The sequence below is a fragment of the Oncorhynchus clarkii genome, chromosome 1 (assembly GCF_045791955.1).
Source record: "Oncorhynchus clarkii lewisi isolate Uvic-CL-2024 chromosome 1, UVic_Ocla_1.0, whole genome shotgun sequence".
In the NCBI taxonomy this organism is placed as follows: domain Eukaryota; kingdom Metazoa; phylum Chordata; class Actinopteri; order Salmoniformes; family Salmonidae; genus Oncorhynchus; species Oncorhynchus clarkii.
In genome coordinates this window covers 51,905,522-51,918,727 of record NC_092147.1, presented here as the reverse complement: position 1 = coordinate 51,918,727, position 13,206 = coordinate 51,905,522, and the positions used below count along the sequence as shown (strand labels likewise).

Here is a 13,206-nt window from a genome sequence, read left to right as displayed (position 1 = left end):
ATGACAAAAAGAGCAAGAAAAACCTCTCACTATGTCACCTTAGAGCTTTTTATGTCTCAATTTTGGTTTGGTCAGGGTGTGATTTGGGTGGACATTCTATGTTCCTTTTGTGTATGGTCCTCAATCAGGGACAGCTGTCTATCGTTGTCTCTGATTGGGAACCATACTTTCCCCACATGGTTTTTGTGGGTAGTTAATTTCTGTTTAGTGTTTTGCACCTTTCAGGACTGTTTCGGTTATTCTCTTTGTTATTTTGTTATCGTGTTCAGTTTTAATAAAGAAAGCATGAACACTTACCACGCTGTGCTTTGGTCCGATGATTCCTCTTCTTCAGAAGACGAATACCGTTACACACTATGCTTCCGCTGTTGATGTTCAGTGTGTTTCTCCAGGGGATGGTACGGCTCCCGTTCCTCGTATATATTATCATAATACAGGTGTTTGTGCCAGTCCGACTGGTCCGGAGGTGTACCCACCGGCCCCCCACTCCCAGGTCCCAGAGGTAGGATGACATACTCTGGCATCTCCTCGTAATACCACACATTCTCATGCTCCATCTCCGGAGCCTGTGCCGCTCCGAGGTAACGTAACTTATCCACGCTCTGCTCCACCCCCACCTCAATCACCCCAAGCTGGGGACAGGAGAACTTGCGTGAGCCCGACATCCCCAAGTGATCTTGAAAATGTATATCTTGGCCGCTACCATTGACATACTGCTCAGCCTCTGCGTCAGCTGCAGTGCAGTCTAAAGACTGGCCTGCCTTGGCTAGCAGCTTGGGCAGCGTCTTGACAGAGAGCTTCAGCTCCAGGGGCCTCCGGAAGAAATTAAGTTTCTGTCCATCGGAGCAAAAGTTGGCAGAGGAGAAGGACTTGGTTCTCCCTTTCCCCAGGGTGGAGCGAGGTGGCTTGGACAGCATCAGTGTTTCACCAATGCTGTTCTTACTGGAGATAGGTGATACCAGCATCTGCAGGATGCTCCTTCCTGGTCACTCCCCTGGGGTTGCAGCTAGCGCTCTCATAGCTTTCATATTTAGAGCCCTGCCATCTTGACTGCCCTTAGCGAGTACACGTCCATCATCATCACTGTCTGAGGTCTTTCCTTTCTCCCCTTTTCCCTCTTCTGACAGTTCCTTCTTCAGTACCAATGCTGACAGGGAGCTGTGTCCCTGTGGTTTCTTGGGGACAACGGCCATCTTGCTGGTTGCCACGGTGTTTTTTGCCACGGTTTCTTTCTTGAAGGGGCTGCAGGTGGAGGGCAGGGTGTACTGGAAGATGGAAGACCCTCCCAGCTTTCACTGGTCCTGGCAGGAATGTTGTGTGCGTGACAAGCAGGTGTGCGTTGGCAGACAGAGACGGGGTGTTCTTCCTCTCCAGTGACACCTTCACCTTTCTGACCATTGTTTCCCTCCACTCCCTCCCCTCCGTCTGACCCCTCCCCTCCTCTGGGTCTTCCTGTCTAACCAGGGCAGACTTCCTGGGTTTCCGTGGTACAGAGAGGGGGAGAGGCTTCCTAGGTACAGCTGGGTTTTGATTGGGCTTGCCAGTGTCTCTACCAGTAGAACAAGAGGAGGGGATGGTGTCACCACCACCATTGGCGCCTTTGCTCTGGGTGCTCTCCTGAGGAAGAGGGCACTATGTCAGGGTGTGCTGACGTCACAATGTCTGATTTGACGTTCTGATTTGTGTTTAAGAGGTGGTTATTAGTGGACAGCAACACAGCTTGTACACAAACATCTGGTAAAGTGTTGTTTACTGCTTGGCTCTTGTTGTTGTCGTCTCCTTTGTTCTCTCGAGATCGAGATTTGGGAACAAGCTCTATTCTGGATTCCTCCATTTTGCTATTGTTATGCAACGTTTTCAAGTCTTTTTCAATCTCTACATCCGGTGTGTTACCGTTCCCCACACACAGACAGTTCTTCTGGCTACACTGACAAATTGGAATAATATAATCACAATCTGGTTTCTTGTTCTCTTGATGCTGTATTCCATTTCTGCAGTTCAGAAGACCTATACTTCTGGACATTTCCGATGGTCTCTGACCATCGTTCACTGTGGTCTGATTGTGACTTACAGTCTTTGATGAGAGTGGTTTGGACTCCAATGCTGTGGTGAGGCATGGTTTGGGGAAGCATGGTGGTTTGGGGGCTACAGCCGAGGATGGAGAGGGCCCTGGCTTCTGGGGCTGAGTGATCTTTGGTTTGGGGGCCACCGGTGGCTTCTGCATGCCTAGAGAGAGAGAGAGAGAGAGAACAGGCATTAAAATCATAGGAAAAGTGACACCATCACCCTCATACATGTCAAACAGTCCTAACTGAAAGTAAAAGTTAGAATTCTAAAGATGACATTTTTATTGATCATTCTAGTATAAGAAAATCCTGGAACTCTAGAATACAAATGACAGTTAAATGCTCTGTAAAAGCTAACAGATGCTGGGCTAACAAGGAGAAAGGTGTGTGTGTGTGTGCGTGTGTGTGTGTGCCTCCACTCAGAGGGTTGACATATGGGTAAATCCATTTGAATTCAATCACTTTTTGAGAGGATCCCTTTTAATTTTAAAACAAAACTCTTTATACATTTGGCCGTGAAAGAAGTGTTCAAAAAGTGACTTATTAGACCTGAATGCCAAAACACTCAGGAGATTAAGGTGCTCAAAGTGAACTCATTTTGCATACCCCACCATACCATGAGACATCCATGTCTTCAACACTGGAAAATAGAAACGGTCGACTTTGCTTACAAACGTTGTTTGTAAAATTGTCATTTTTCATCCTTTAAACATCAATTATCTAACAGCACACATACTCCATGTTTTTACATGTTGCAGCCTTAGACCCTGTTTTACATCTTCTGAGTTGTTTGTGTTGTCTGTGTTGCCATCGGTTCAGACACAACATGCTCTTGACTACAGGGTGGGTCTCATTTCAATCATAGAAATATAATTCATAGAATGAACCCATCCCTTCAGACCACTGCAATTTACCTGGTACACCATTGACATATAAATTGAAAATGTTTACGTATAATTACTACCACAAAGATGACCGCTGGTCCACCCACCGTCGAATGTCAACTTCAAAGGTCATGTGTATTCTATTATCTATATTTCAATAGGTTTCTATGGAGGGTTTCTGTGGGGGTACTGAGAAGCTGGCTCCCAAGTGGGTGGGCCTATGTCCTCTAAGGCCCAGTCATGTGAAATCCATAGATTAGGGCCTCATTAATTCCTTATATGAACTGTAGCTCAGTAAAAACGTTTACATTATTGCATTTATATTTTTGTTCAGTATAGATCTGAACTGCTGACAGGAATAGAGATAGGCATACAAAGGGAGAGAGGCAGTGGTTTGGCTTGTCCTTCAGCAAAATCAGCACTGTCTGAAAACCAAACTGCTATTGTGCATTATTTATTCCCACTCAGTTTGGCCTGATCGGTGTGCCACTTTTCTGAACAAAACAATGCAATGTAATACAGTCAACTGAAAGCAAAGAGAACAGTTTCCTTTTCTTTTAATGCAACGCCAAAAACAAAGAGTATGCTGTGATGAATGGACATTATATTAAGAATCTCTTGGTTAATTCATTTTTACTCATCACAGACATTTGGGAGTTAACCCCTAAACTACCTGCTCTGTAGTTGTTTGAATTTAACTTCGTCGTTGTGCCTGCAGTATTGGGACAATCAAAACTAGCCTACACTGTAGTGTAGGCCTATGCACTAGGGCCACCAAATCGCTCCAACAATGTGGTGATTCATATGTTTTACTTAATTAATTAAAAAAAAAACTTTGTAAGTAATCTTGCTATCCACCGGTTAGATTTGGTAACGTTTCTTCTTTTGATCCTGAACAGGCATTGGTTGCGCTGCACTGATCCGCTCCGATGTTATCAACTCTGCCTGTGAAGTCTACGCTGTGAGCACCGATGTATAAAGGAGTTTATTCACAACATATCCACTAGGGGGCTCACAACTCCACAAATCAAATATTCATCTGTAGGGTAGATTGAGTGCAATGATTTGGGGCAAGCTCAAGAACCTCACATACAAACATTGAATTAACATTTTACAAAACGTTACAAGCTACTATTTCAATGAAGAACTATCTATACAGGAACTTCACAGGGACTTTAAGGATGTGCTCTCTCAGGTCGTGGACATTCATTACTGATATGGTCAGAGAGTTGCAGTGGATGCCTTGCATATGTTTTTACATGTATTTTTTAAATGTATTTTAGTTTTATTTGTATGCAATCGCTGTCAGTGTTTAGATTTCCAATAGGATGTCTGTAAAGCCTATTGTGTTTATCAATCCCAGTGTTTATTCATATGTTTAATAAAAAAATGCTTCACAAAAAAATTGCCTGTGCTCAACAATGGTAGTAATAGGCCTACATATTTGTTTGCTGAATATTGTATGTACCATCCCATATTGTGTGCTGAAGTTGAATATAATTCTCCGTCATCAGTGCTAATAACAGCAACTAAGCAATGGAGTTGTGTGGAAAAATGTATACGCTGGAGTACAGTATGCAAGTTAAGAGATTTGTGTCAGGAAGTACGTAAGGAACTAAAGTCTTCATTCATATCTTCAGTATCTTTATCACCGTGAACATTCCACAGAATAGGCTATTCTAAAACCATTATTGCTCTACACACTGACACTACATTGTCACGATATCAGTTAGTGAATCACTCAGTGAGGAAGTAACTCTCTCCATCCCTCTCTCTCTATTCAATTTCAATTTAAGGGCTTTATTGGCATGGGTAACATATGTTTATATTGCCAAAACAAGTGAAATAGATAATAAAGAAAAGTGAAACAAACAAAATGAACAGTGAACATTACATTCACAAACGTTCCAAAAGAATAAAGACATTTCAAATGTCATATATGTCTATATATATACAGTGTCTATATACAGTGTTGTAATGATGTGCAAATAGTTAAAGTACAAAAGGGAAAATAAACATAAAATATAGGATGTATTCACAGAATTGTTTGTTCTTCACTGGTTGCCCTTTTCTTGTGGCAACAGGTCACACTGTGGTATTTTCACCCAATAGATAAGGGAGTTTATCAAAATTGGATTTGTTTTTTCAAATTCTTTGTGGGTCTGTGTAACCTGAGGGAAATATGTGTCTCTAATATGGTCATATATTTGGCAGGAGGTTAGGAAGTGCAGCTCAGTTTCCACCTCATTTTGTGGGCAGTGTGCACATAGCCTGTCTTCTCTTGAGAGCCAGGTCTGCCTTTGGCGGCCTTTCTCAATAGCAAGGCTAAGCTCACTGAGTCTGTACATAGTCGAAGATTTCCTTAATTTTAGGTCAGTCACAGTGGTCAGGAATTCTGCCACTGCATACTTTCTGTTTACAGCCAAATAGCATTCTAGTTTGCTCTGTTTTTTTGTAAATTCTTTCCAATGTGTCAAGTAATTCTCTTTTTGTTTTCCCAAGATTTGGTTGGGTCTAATTTTGTTGCTGTCCTGGCTCTGTGGGGTCGGTTTGTGTTCTTGAACAAAGCCCCAGGACCACCTTGCTTAGGGGGCTCTTCTCCAGGTTCATTTCTCTGTAGGTGGTGGCTTTGTTATGGAAGGTTTGGGAATTGCTTCCTTTTAGGTGGTTGTAGAATTTAACAGCTCTTTTCTGGATTTTTATCATTAGCGGGTATCGGCCTAATTCTACTCTGCGTGCATTATTTGATGTTTTACATTGTACACAGAGGATATTTTTGCAGTCTCAATTAGGTGTTTGTCCCATTTTGTGAATTATTGGTTGGTAAGCGGACGCCAGACCTCACAACCATAAAGGGCAATGGGTTCTATAACTTTCAAGTATTTTTAGCCAGATCCTAATTGGTATGTCGAAATTTATGCTCCTTTTGGTGGCATAGAAGGCCCTTCTTGCAAAGTCTCTCAGGTCATTCACAGCTTTGTGGAAGTTACCTGTGGAGCTGATGTTTAGGCCAAGGTATGTATAGTTTTTTGTGTGCTCTAGGGCAACAGTGTCTATATGGAATTTGTATTCGTGGTCCTGGCAACTGGACATTTTTTGGAACACCATTATTTTAGTCTTACTGAGTTTTACTGTCAGGGCCCAGGTCTGACAGAATCTGTGCAGAAGATCTAGGTGCTGCTGTAGACCCTCCTTGGTTGGAGACAGAAGCACCATATCATCAGCAAACAGTAAACATTTGACTTCAGATTCTAGTAGGGGGAGGCCAGGTGCTGCAGACTGTTCTTGTTCCCTCGCCAATTCGTTGTTATATATGTTGAATAGGGTGAGGCTTAAGCTCCACTTTTAAGTCTCCACTTTTGTGGACTGGGGTGATCAGTCTTGGTTCTAAATATTGGGGAATATGCCAGAGCTGAAGATTATGTTAACGAGTTTAAGTATAGCCAATTTAAATTTGTGGTCTGTATATTTTATAATTTCATTTAGCTATCCCACAAGCCTTTTTGGGTTGGAGGGTTTGTATTTTGTCCTGTAGTTCAGTCAATGTAATTGGAGAATCCAGTGGGTTCTGATAGTCTTTAATAGCTGATACTAAGATTTATATTTAATCATGTATATGTTTTTGCTGTTTGTCCTTTGTTAAAGAGCAAAAAAGATAACTCTTCGTGTTGTTGTTTGTTTGGAGTTTTCCAGTTTTCACAGAAGTGGTTAGATTCTATGGATTCTTCAATTACATTGAGCTGATTTCTGACGTGCTGTTCCGTCTTTTTCTGTAGTGTATTTCTGTATTGTTTTAGCGATTCACCATAGTGAAGGTGCAGGCTCAGGTTTTCTGGGTCTCTATGTTTTTGGTTGGATAGGTTTCTCAAATTATTTCTTTTTTTTTTTAAATTCTTCATCAAACCATTTGTCATTGTTGTTAATTTTCTTAGGTTGTCTGCTTTACATTTTTTAGATTTGATAGGGATGCTGAGAGGTCAAATATACTGTTTAGGTTTCCTCTGCTAAGTTTAAGACTTCACTATTACAGTCAGACATTTTGTCCAGGAAATTGTCTAAAAGGGACTGAATTTGCTGTTGCCTAATTGTTTTTTAGTAAATTTCCACACTACTTTCCTTCCATCTATTGCATTTCTTAATATTAATCAGTTCCTTTGGCTTTGATGCCTCATGAATGGTATAGCACTGTTCAAGTAGATTGTGATTTTGCTGTGATCTGATAGGGGTGTCAGTGGACTGACTGTGAACACTCTAAGAGACTCTGGGTTGAGGTCAGTGATAAAGTAGTCTACAGTACTACTGCCAAGAGATGAGCTACCGTAGGAGTCCCCTCCCAGCCTACCATTGACTATGTACATACCCAGCGTCCAACATAGCTGTATTTTTTATTGGTTATTTTTATTGGTTATGTTGTCGTGGTTGTGCCTAAGGGGGCATATGGGGGAGGAAATGCTGTCACCTCCAGGTAGGTGTTTGTACCCCTGTGTGCTGAGGGTGTCAGGTTATTGTCCAGTTCTGGCATTTAGATTGCCACAGACTGGGCCTGGAAATTGTTGATCTCCCCTATAGTATAGAGAAGCTGTCATCGTTAAAGTATGGGGATTCTATTGGGAGGATATAGGTAGCACACATAAGGACATTTTTCTTTGTTTAGATAATTTCCTTATTAATTTCTAGCCAGATGTCAAATGTTCATGTTTTGACTAATTTAACAGAGTGGGTTAGGTCTGCTCTATTTCAAATGAGCATACACCCTGAGTCTCTTCCCTGTTTCACACCTGGTAGGTTGGTGGATGAGACTACCAGCTCTCTGTAACCTAGAGGGCAACCAGTGGATCCGTCTCCTTTATACCATGTTTCTTGTAGGATGACAATGTCTGTATTTCTAATTTATTTGATGAAGCCTGGGTTCCTGCTCTTTAGGCCAAAGGCAGATGACCTTGTATATTCCAGGAAGAGATAGTAAAAGCTTTGTGTTCCATAGTGTCTAGATTTGTTATGGTGTGGTTTAGGCACGGACCATCACAGTAGGTGTGAGCAGAGCATGTTGAGCATCTGATACATACCTCTTGTCGAAGGATGAGGCTTTGGCGGGTGTAATAGTGGGGGTTGGGCCTGTTGCTCTGCTCACGACCTGGCATATGTCCTGCTGTCATGTTGAGGTCCTTTCCGCACGGGCGGGGGTCATGGGGTGGGCAAAAAGGGCATAGGTCTGATATGGGGGGACCTATATAGGTTGTGGCTGGTGATGCCGTGGTCTGGGCGTAGGTCCTTTTGACGTGGGTTCTCTCTGTGCAGGTCCTTTAGGAGGTGGTCTTGCAGGTCTGGGAGGGTGTCTTGCTGGTCTGGGAGGGGTGTCCATTGCTCTGTTGCTCCTATGTGAGATGCTGGGGCTACAGTTGAGGGTGATGTTCTTCAGGGTCCTGGCAAAAATTGGGATTGCTGCTTTGTAGAGGTGGACCAGGTTGACATTAGGTTTTGAGACACAGTCTCGCGAAATGCTTGCCTACACCCACTGTATGGTGGCAGAGTGAAAGTATTTTCATGGTAGCAGGGTAGAGATAACCACTTGTGCGTTGGGAAAAGTGGAAGAAGCTTTTTCAATCACTCCCTTGACTGCTGTGGCCACCCTTTCCTGCTGGGCCCTCAGGTAATTTGTGCCCATGTGAATTATGATGTGGCTGGGAGACCCTAGTCTGTCCTCTGACAACAGCTCCAGGGCATTCCTAGTGTTTGTGCATCAGAGTTTAGCCACTTTGTGTTTGGGAAAAAGTTTATCCTCTTGAATGTATTTGCCATTTGAGTCAATGAGGAGCACAATCTCTGGCTTTTGTGTGTTCTCAGTGGATGTGGGGGGGTCGTCAGGAGGGGCTATCGGGGGAGCTGACACGGGGGCTGTTAGGAGGGGTGGGGTCTGTTGGGTTGGTGGGTCCTGTGTTGTCTGTCACATTGTGGTGTTGAGGTTGTGGTCTGGGTCTGAGGTGGGCTGTTCTGCTGGTTTGTCTGGGGGAGTGCTCTGCTCTTTGTCACACCTCAGCTTTATAACCTCCTCCTTCAGTGACACGTGTGCCTCTTTAAGTTCTCTCACCTCAGTCCGTAGAGCAGCAATCAGGAAGTGTCTCTCTCAGCTGATGTTTACCTACCATATTTGGTAGTGAGTGGAAACACCAAGCGGATGCTTCACATTAATCCCTCCAGTTAAATATCTGTCTCATTGTTCTATCTGTGATACTATTATCTTTGGAATACACGGATACAGTAAAATAACAAGGAGATTACAGACAGATGATCCCTCTTGGTTCTTTCCCTTTTGAACATTGACGCCGTCTTTATTTGCTAACAGAAATATAGTAACATCCACTGAGTTATGTACATGATGAAGTGCAAAAGTTCAGTAAGAATACATCATTGTGATAAAATAAAAAAAATCACCAGTGGTGACACAACAGTGGTTGGCTTGATCACAGACAACAACGAGACAGCCTATAGGGAGGAGGTCACAGACCTGGCCGTGTGGTGCTAGGACAACAACCTCTCCCTCAACATGATCAAGACAAAGGAGATAATTGTGGACTACAGGAAAAAGAGGACTGAGCATGCCCCCATTCTCATCGACGGGGCTGCATTTGAGCAGGGAGAGAGCTTCAAGTTCCTTGGTGTTCACATCACCCACAAAATTAGCATGGTCCAAGTACACCAAGACAGTCGTGAAGAGGGCACGACAAAACCTATTCCCCCATCAGGACACTGAAAAGATTTGGCATGGGTCCTCAGATCCTCAAAAGGTTCTACAGCTGCACCATCGAGAGCATCCTGACTTGTTGCATCACTGCCTGGTATGGCAACTGTCCAGCCTCCGACCGCAAGGCACTACAGAGGGTAGTGCGTATGGCCCAGTACATCACTGGGGCCAAGCTTCCTGCCATCCAGCATCTCTATACCAGGCGGTGTCAGAGGAAGGACCTATAAATTGTCAAAGACTCCAGCCACCCTAGTCATAGACGACAAGTGGTACCGGAGCGCCAAGTCTAGGTCCAAGAGGCTTCTCAACAGTTTCTACCCCCACGCCATAAGACTCCTGAACAGCTAATCAAATTGCTACCCAGACTACTTGCATTGCCCCATCCCTCACTCCCTATTGTACGCTACTGCTATTCTCTGTTTATTATTTATTCATAGTCACTTTAACTCTACCTACATGTACATATTACCTCAATTACCTCAATTAACCGGTGCCCCCACACATTGACTCTGTACTGGTACCCCCTGTATGTAGCCTCACCATTGTTATTTTACTACTGCTCTATAATTATTATTATTTGTTACTTTTGTTTCTTGTTTTTTTACTCATCTATTTTTTACTTAACACGTATTTTTCTTAAAACTGCATTGTTGGTTAAAGGCTTGAAAGTAAGCATTTCCCTGTAAGGTCTGCATCTGTTGTATTCGGTGCATGTGACAAATAACATTTGATTTGATTTGGTCCTTCTGGTTCATCTTTGGTATTTGAGGCATTCCATTCCACCATGAACGCCAGGCCATCCCTCCTCCTCCTTCTGCTCCTCCTCCTCCCCCTCCTTCTCCTCCTCCTTACTTGTGGCTTGACGTCTCCTTAGGGGCGGAGGATGGGTGGTTTGTTTAGGCCATTCTCTACTTGCTTGGTTGTCTGCAATTTTCTGTATTAAATGAAGTCATAGTTTATGAGAAAGAGCCCCACCTAAACTCAGAGTGAAGTGAGAGGTCACACACATATTGATAAATTGACACACTCAAGTAATTGAAACAGCAACTATGGGAAATATGGATATCTTGTGTTGCAGGCAAAGGTATAGAAATAGATCAAATAGAGTAGAATTGAATATAATAGAATACGAGCCAGTCTGGAATACAATACCTCCTCGCTCCTCTGGTACTGTAGAAGCAAACTCCCCCAACTCGCTCAACAACTGAGGGGCCACATGCTTGTATGCATCCATTGGGATCATGTCATCCAGCCAGTCCAGACTCCTCCCACCACCCATGTTCATTAGTCCGTTAACAGTGGGGAGATATGAGGTTTATCACTTATGAAGGTTTTATTTTGCACTTTGTGTGCATTATCGTTGTTTTTAAAAAACTTTTGATAACTCATCCTTGTCCTCAACACACTCACTGTGCGTGCAAAGGCTATCAATAAATGAAAATAATAGAAAATATAGAAATGCAAAAAAATAACAACAATATTATTAACCACTAAGCAACAACAACAAAAAACACAGACTTAATGCTCTAAATGCGTTACCAATAAAGACCTACTTTGGATAAAGGACATACCTTTGTTTGTTGCCAAAAGTGCACCAGCATTTGCAGTGGTGGAAAAAGTAGGCTTACCCAATTTTCATACTTGGTTAAAAGTAAATAGAAAATGACTCAAGTAAAATTTAAAGTAATCCATTAACTTAATACTACTTGAGTAAAATTCTAAAAGTATTTGGTTTTAAATATAATTAAGTATCAACAGTAAATGTAATTGCTCAAATATTCTTAAGTATCAAAAGTAAAAGAAAAAGTATAAATAATTTCAAATTCCTTATTTTAAGCAAACGAGGCAGCAGGATTTTCTGTTTTTATTTTATTTACAGATAGCCAGGGGCACACTCAAAAACTCAGACATAACTTACAAACAAAGCATTTTCGTTTAGTGAGATGACCAGGGAGTGCATGAATTGGACCTGTCCTGCTCTGCATTCCCCTTACAAAAAAAGATTCCAGTCAGTTAGAGTGCAGTATAGCTGTAGTATGCTGCAAATACTGTGTTCAAAATAACACGTTTTTTTCAACTGCAGTACACTGTAGTTATTCTGTAATTACTGCATCCAAAATATCAAAGTCGACTGCAGGTACTGCACTTTATCTGCAATTTCAAAACTGCAATATTTTTTTGTAAGGGGCAAAATGCAACAAGTACTTTTAGGTGTCAGGGAAAATGTTATGGAGTAGAAAGTACATTATTTTCATTAGGAATGTAGTGGAGTAAAAGTAAAAGTTGTCCTGAATAGAAATACTAAATAAAGTAAAGTACAAAATAAATAACATGTAGCCCTTTTCTACAGTCAAATTACCTCATGGGTGGAATGTTATTCTTATTTTTATTATTTCATAATTAATAAACATTATTTCAAAAACCTGCCAAAAATCCAGTGTTTCTATGCCAAACGGTTTTGCTATATTTCAGTCTTCTATGATGTATATAAAGTGTAATATTGGAACGCAAACTCAAAATTGAATGCATTTCAACTCTTTATCTGACATGGTAAAGGTGACTTATTTTCTTTAAACCCATAACCATGTGTGTGAGGTGTATACTTTTGTTTCACACTAGATTTGTTTAAGACTACCAAGGAACACCCTGATTTACCCCTCTGCAGTAAATGGTTATTAAGTAGTACTTTAAACTAATTTTACTGAACTACTTTACACCACTGTTCATTTGCCAAATCAAAGGAATGGTCCATTCAAGTACATTCTCAAGGCCTCCTGCATCCGTGTCCTGTTCGCAAGAGATGTGTAAAGTTATGATACGCCTAATTATCCCATGTTTCCTCTATATTGCAGAATTATAGAACAATAATAATGTCCATTGGTTACCTCACCTGGTCAAAGAAATACAGTGGTCGGGGTCTTAAATCTGTCATTATTAATGATTCCACTCTATTACAAACTCAACATATTGTCTAGATCTGGTGCCAAATACATACATTTGAACCCAAGTAGAAGAAGAGAAGCGAGTGCAGGTGTCCGTCAGAATAACATTGGACAAACCTCCCTTTTCATCTAGCTATTAGTGTAAATGTAACCTTCATCCTTTTAGTTTGATTTTGCGGAAACGTGTTGCCTGGATACACTGCACAGGGCGGTCTATAAATGTGTTCACGCACCAGAAATTATAAAAATCCTGTAAACAATCTGAAAAAACAACATCGACAATTACAAACCACCGGATCACTCCTCTTCTACAAGTAGAATGTGGCTCGAGCACGTGATAACTTGCAAACACAAGTTATGCGAAACAAAGTGGTCCCTGTCCCCCAGTGCACAGAGAGAGCCCAGCAACTTGAGATGGACGCGCTAGCACATATTTGGATGATAGTTTAGATCAAGGGCTCTCTTTATTATTTATTTGTTATTCATTTAAACGACTAGTGTCATAGTGATAATGTGTATGTACATTTGATCATCTATTTGACTTTGATAATACATCATATTCCATTTCATAC

At 41.7% G+C, this 13,206-nt stretch overlaps 1 pseudogene; it reads right to left on the bottom strand.

Moving 5' to 3' along the window:
• Window positions 1-347: 347 nt before the first annotated feature.
• LOC139406636 (FYVE, RhoGEF and PH domain-containing protein 6-like) lies at window positions 348-10,971 on the bottom strand (annotated as a pseudogene).
• Window positions 10,972-13,206: the final 2,235 nt, after the last annotated feature.